Genomic DNA, 6,784 nt, shown 5'->3' with positions numbered 1-6,784 from the left:
GGTGGGCTTTTACCTTTTTTTAGGGATTTTGTTTCTTATGGTAGGTCAATCAAACGGCTCTAACTCCAGAACCATGTTATGAATCTGGATGAAAATTTGGGAGGTTGTAGAGCTCGAAAAATGCAATTTTTGAGATAAATAAAAGATATGAAAATGAAAAAATTGGACCATATTTTCATTTGGAAACTGTGTATTTTCTGGAAAAGTCTGGCCGCATCCGAAAACAGATGGATAATTCGAAACTTGCGCGGCAACTCGCCCAGGTTCAGCACACTAGCTTTCATCTGCATTTAGGAGAATCGAAATCGGATTTATGGGAGCTGAGAACGGCGCGACACAAAATTTTGCAAAATTTTACCACATACGAACATCACTCGACCTCCACGGAATTTATTTTCTCAAAATTCGAGGGTTCGAGATAGACGAGTTCTATCAAGGTGAATCGATAGAGCGTCGAAAATCGATGCAGTGTGATTTTTTAGCGATTTTTCGGTTTAAAATTCATGCTGAATCGACATATTTACGAAGCTGGAAATGACGTTCTGGCTTAAAGTAAAACCTATACCTTTCTTTAGTAAGAAAGGCAAAAAGTAAATCGTTCTAAAAATTGATCGGGATTGCCGATCGATGTCAAATTTGTTTCAGATGCTCACTCATGGTCTGTACTATGAATGTAGCAAGAAATTTCGAATAAAATCAGAAATGAAAAATGTTGGCGAAGGTCACCAGGTGGGCTTTTACCTTTTTTTAGGGATTTTGTTTCTTATGGTAGGTCAATCAAACGGCTCTAACTCCAGAACCATGTTATGAATCTGGATGAAAATTTGGGAGGTTGTAGAGCTCGAAAAATGCAATTTTTGAGATAAATAAAAGATATGAAAATGAAAAAATTGGACCATATTTTCATTTGGAAACTGTGTATTTTCTGGAAAAGTCTGGCCGCATCCGAAAACAGATGGATAATTCGAAACTTGCGCGGCAACTCGCCCAGGTTCAGCACACTAGCTTTCATCTGCATTTAGGAGAATCGAAATCGGATTTATGGGAGCTGAGAACGGCGCGACACAAAATTTTGCAAAATTTTACCACATACGAACATCACTCGACCTCCACGGAATTTATTTTCTCAAAATTCGAGGGTTCGAGATAGACGAGTTCTATCAAGGTGAATCGATAGAGCGTCGAAAATCGATGCAGTGTGATTTTTTAGCGATTTTTCGGTTTAAAATTCATGCTGAATCGACATATTTACGAAGCTGGAAATGACGTTCTGGCTTAAAGTAAAACCTATACCTTTCTTTAGTAAGAAAGGCAAAAAGTAAATCGTTCTAAAAATTGATCGGGATTGCCGATCGATGTCAAATTTGTTTCAGATGCTCACTCATGGTCTGTACTATGAATGTAGCAAGAAATTTCGAATAAAATCAGAAATGAAAAATGTTGGCGAAGGTCACCAGGTGGGCTTTTACCTTTTTTTAGGGATTTTGTTTCTTATGGTAGGTCAATCAAACGGCTCTAACTCCAGAACCATGTTATGAATCTGGATGAAAATTTGGGAGGTTGTAGAGCTCGAAAAATGCAATTTTTGAGATAAATAAAAGATATGAAAATGAAAAAATTGGACCATATTTTCATTTGGAAACTGTGTATTTTCTGGAAAAGTCTGGCCGCATCCGAAAACAGATGGATAATTCGAAACTTGCGCGGCAACTCGCCCAGGTTCAGCACACTAGCTTTCATCTGCATTTAGGAGAATCGAAATCGGATTTATGGGAGCTGAGAACGGCGCGACACAAAATTTTGCAAAATTTTACCACATACGAACATCACTCGACCTCCACGGAATTTATTTTCTCAAAATTCGAGGGTTCGAGATAGACGAGTTCTATCAAGGTGAATCGATAGAGCGTCGAAAATCGATGCAGTGTGATTTTTTAGCGATTTTTCGGTTTAAAATTCATGCTGAATCGACATATTTACGAAGCTGGAAATGACGTTCTGGCTTAAAGTAAAACCTATACCTTTCTTTAGTAAGAAAGGCAAAAAGTAAATCGTTCTAAAAATTGATCGGGATTGCCGATCGATGTCAAATTTGTTTCAGATGCTCACTCATGGTCTGTACTATGAATGTAGCAAGAAATTTCGAATAAAATCAGAAATGAAAAATGTTGGCGAAGGTCACCAGGTGGGCTTTTACCTTTTTTTAGGGATTTTGTTTCTTATGGTAGGTCAATCAAACGGCTCTAACTCCAGAACCATGTTATGAATCTGGATGAAAATTTGGGAGGTTGTAGAGCTCGAAAAATGCAATTTTTGAGATAAATAAAAGATATGAAAATGAAAAAATTGGACCATATTTTCATTTGGAAACTGTGTATTTTCTGGAAAAGTCTGGCCGCATCCGAAAACAGATGGATAATTCGAAACTTGCGCGGCAACTCGCCCAGGTTCAGCACACTAGCTTTCATCTGCATTTAGGAGAATCGAAATCGGATTTATGGGAGCTGAGAACGGCGCGACACAAAATTTTGCAAAATTTTACCACATACGAACATCACTCGACCTCCACGGAATTTATTTTCTCAAAATTCGAGGGTTCGAGATAGACGAGTTCTATCAAGGTGAATCGATAGAGCGTCGAAAATCGATGCAGTGTGATTTTTTAGCGATTTTTCGGTTTAAAATTCATGCTGAATCGACATATTTACGAAGCTGGAAATGACGTTCTGGCTTAAAGTAAAACCTATACCTTTCTTTAGTAAGAAAGGCAAAAAGTAAATCGTTCTAAAAATTGATCGGGATTGCCGATCGATGTCAAATTTGTTTCAGATGCTCACTCATGGTCTGTACTATGAATGTAGCAAGAAATTTCGAATAAAATCAGAAATGAAAAATGTTGGCGAAGGTCACCAGGTGGGCTTTTACCTTTTTTTAGGGATTTTGTTTCTTATGGTAGGTCAATCAAACGGCTCTAACTCCAGAACCATGTTATGAATCTGGATGAAAATTTGGGAGGTTGTAGAGCTCGAAAAATGCAATTTTTGAGATAAATAAAAGATATGAAAATGAAAAAATTGGACCATATTTTCATTTGGAAACTGTGTATTTTCTGGAAAAGTCTGGCCGCATCCGAAAACAGATGGATAATTCGAAACTTGCGCGGCAACTCGCCCAGGTTCAGCACACTAGCTTTCATCTGCATTTAGGAGAATCGAAATCGGATTTATGGGAGCTGAGAACGGCGCGACACAAAATTTTGCAAAATTTTACCACATACGAACATCACTCGACCTCCACGGAATTTATTTTCTCAAAATTCGAGGGTTCGAGATAGACGAGTTCTATCAAGGTGAATCGATAGAGCGTCGAAAATCGATGCAGTGTGATTTTTTAGCGATTTTTCGGTTTAAAATTCATGCTGAATCGACATATTTACGAAGCTGGAAATGACGTTCTGGCTTAAAGTAAAACCTATACCTTTCTTTAGTAAGAAAGGCAAAAAGTAAATCGTTCTAAAAATTGATCGGGATTGCCGATCGATGTCAAATTTGTTTCAGATGCTCACTCATGGTCTGTACTATGAATGTAGCAAGAAATTTCGAATAAAATCAGAAATGAAAAATGTTGGCGAAGGTCACCAGGTGGGCTTTTACCTTTTTTTAGGGATTTTGTTTCTTATGGTAGGTCAATCAAACGGCTCTAACTCCAGAACCATGTTATGAATCTGGATGAAAATTTGGGAGGTTGTAGAGCTCGAAAAATGCAATTTTTGAGATAAATAAAAGATATGAAAATGAAAAAATTGGACCATATTTTCATTTGGAAACTGTGTATTTTCTGGAAAAGTCTGGCCGCATCCGAAAACAGATGGATAATTCGAAACTTGCGCGGCAACTCGCCCAGGTTCAGCACACTAGCTTTCATCTGCATTTAGGAGAATCGAAATCGGATTTATGGGAGCTGAGAACGGCGCGACACAAAATTTTGCAAAATTTTACCACATACGAACATCACTCGACCTCCACGGAATTTATTTTCTCAAAATTCGAGGGTTCGAGATAGACGAGTTCTATCAAGGTGAATCGATAGAGCGTCGAAAATCGATGCAGTGTGATTTTTTAGCGATTTTTCGGTTTAAAATTCATGCTGAATCGACATATTTACGAAGCTGGAAATGACGTTCTGGCTTAAAGTAAAACCTATACCTTTCTTTAGTAAGAAAGGCAAAAAGTAAATCGTTCTAAAAATTGATCGGGATTGCCGATCGATGTCAAATTTGTTTCAGATGCTCACTCATGGTCTGTACTATGAATGTAGCAAGAAATTTCGAATAAAATCAGAAATGAAAAATGTTGGCGAAGGTCACCAGGTGGGCTTTTACCTTTTTTTAGGGATTTTGTTTCTTATGGTAGGTCAATCAAACGGCTCTAACTCCAGAACCATGTTATGAATCTGGATGAAAATTTGGGAGGTTGTAGAGCTCGAAAAATGCAATTTTTGAGATAAATAAAAGATATGAAAATGAAAAAATTGGACCATATTTTCATTTGGAAACTGTGTATTTTCTGGAAAAGTCTGGCCGCATCCGAAAACAGATGGATAATTCGAAACTTGCGCGGCAACTCGCCCAGGTTCAGCACACTAGCTTTCATCTGCATTTAGGAGAATCGAAATCGGATTTATGGGAGCTGAGAACGGCGCGACACAAAATTTTGCAAAATTTTACCACATACGAACATCACTCGACCTCCACGGAATTTATTTTCTCAAAATTCGAGGGTTCGAGATAGACGAGTTCTATCAAGGTGAATCGATAGAGCGTCGAAAATCGATGCAGTGTGATTTTTTAGCGATTTTTCGGTTTAAAATTCATGCTGAATCGACATATTTACGAAGCTGGAAATGACGTTCTGGCTTAAAGTAAAACCTATACCTTTCTTTAGTAAGAAAGGCAAAAAGTAAATCGTTCTAAAAATTGATCGGGATTGCCGATCGATGTCAAATTTGTTTCAGATGCTCACTCATGGTCTGTACTATGAATGTAGCAAGAAATTTCGAATAAAATCAGAAATGAAAAATGTTGGCGAAGGTCACCAGGTGGGCTTTTACCTTTTTTTAGGGATTTTGTTTCTTATGGTAGGTCAATCAAACGGCTCTAACTCCAGAACCATGTTATGAATCTGGATGAAAATTTGGGAGGTTGTAGAGCTCGAAAAATGCAATTTTTGAGATAAATAAAAGATATGAAAATGAAAAAATTGGACCATATTTTCATTTGGAAACTGTGTATTTTCTGGAAAAGTCTGGCCGCATCCGAAAACAGATGGATAATTCGAAACTTGCGCGGCAACTCGCCCAGGTTCAGCACACTAGCTTTCATCTGCATTTAGGAGAATCGAAATCGGATTTATGGGAGCTGAGAACGGCGCGACACAAAATTTTGCAAAATTTTACCACATACGAACATCACTCGACCTCCACGGAATTTATTTTCTCAAAATTCGAGGGTTCGAGATAGACGAGTTCTATCAAGGTGAATCGATAGAGCGTCGAAAATCGATGCAGTGTGATTTTTTAGCGATTTTTCGGTTTAAAATTCATGCTGAATCGACATATTTACGAAGCTGGAAATGACGTTCTGGCTTAAAGTAAAACCTATACCTTTCTTTAGTAAGAAAGGCAAAAAGTAAATCGTTCTAAAAATTGATCGGGATTGCCGATCGATGTCAAATTTGTTTCAGATGCTCACTCATGGTCTGTACTATGAATGTAGCAAGAAATTTCGAATAAAATCAGAAATGAAAAATGTTGGCGAAGGTCACCAGGTGGGCTTTTACCTTTTTTTAGGGATTTTGTTTCTTATGGTAGGTCAATCAAACGGCTCTAACTCCAGAACCATGTTATGAATCTGGATGAAAATTTGGGAGGTTGTAGAGCTCGAAAAATGCAATTTTTGAGATAAATAAAAGATATGAAAATGAAAAAATTGGACCATATTTTCATTTGGAAACTGTGTATTTTCTGGAAAAGTCTGGCCGCATCCGAAAACAGATGGATAATTCGAAACTTGCGCGGCAACTCGCCCAGGTTCAGCACACTAGCTTTCATCTGCATTTAGGAGAATCGAAATCGGATTTATGGGAGCTGAGAACGGCGCGACACAAAATTTTGCAAAATTTTACCACATACGAACATCACTCGACCTCCACGGAATTTATTTTCTCAAAATTCGAGGGTTCGAGATAGACGAGTTCTATCAAGGTGAATCGATAGAGCGTCGAAAATCGATGCAGTGTGATTTTTTAGCGATTTTTCGGTTTAAAATTCATGCTGAATCGACATATTTACGAAGCTGGAAATGACGTTCTGGCTTAAAGTAAAACCTATACCTTTCTTTAGTAAGAAAGGCAAAAAGTAAATCGTTCTAAAAATTGATCGGGATTGCCGATCGATGTCAAATTTGTTTCAGATGCTCACTCATGGTCTGTACTATGAATGTAGCAAGAAATTTCGAATAAAATCAGAAATGAAAAATGTTGGCGAAGGTCACCAGGTGGGCTTTTACCTTTTTTTAGGGATTTTGTTTCTTATGGTAGGTCAATCAAACGGCTCTAACTCCAGAACCATGTTATGAATCTGGATGAAAATTTGGGAGGTTGTAGAGCTCGAAAAATGCAATTTTTGAGATAAATAAAAGATATGAAAATGAAAAAATTGGACCATATTTTCATTTGGAAACTGTGTATTTTCTGGAAAAGTCTGGCCGCATCCGAAAACAGATGGA

This window comes from Culex pipiens, chromosome 2, assembly GCF_016801865.2.
Source record: "Culex pipiens pallens isolate TS chromosome 2, TS_CPP_V2, whole genome shotgun sequence".
Lineage (NCBI taxonomy): Eukaryota > Metazoa > Arthropoda > Insecta > Diptera > Culicidae > Culex > Culex pipiens.
The sequence above is the reverse complement of the archived record's forward strand: the minus strand, read 5'-3'. Positions refer to the sequence as shown.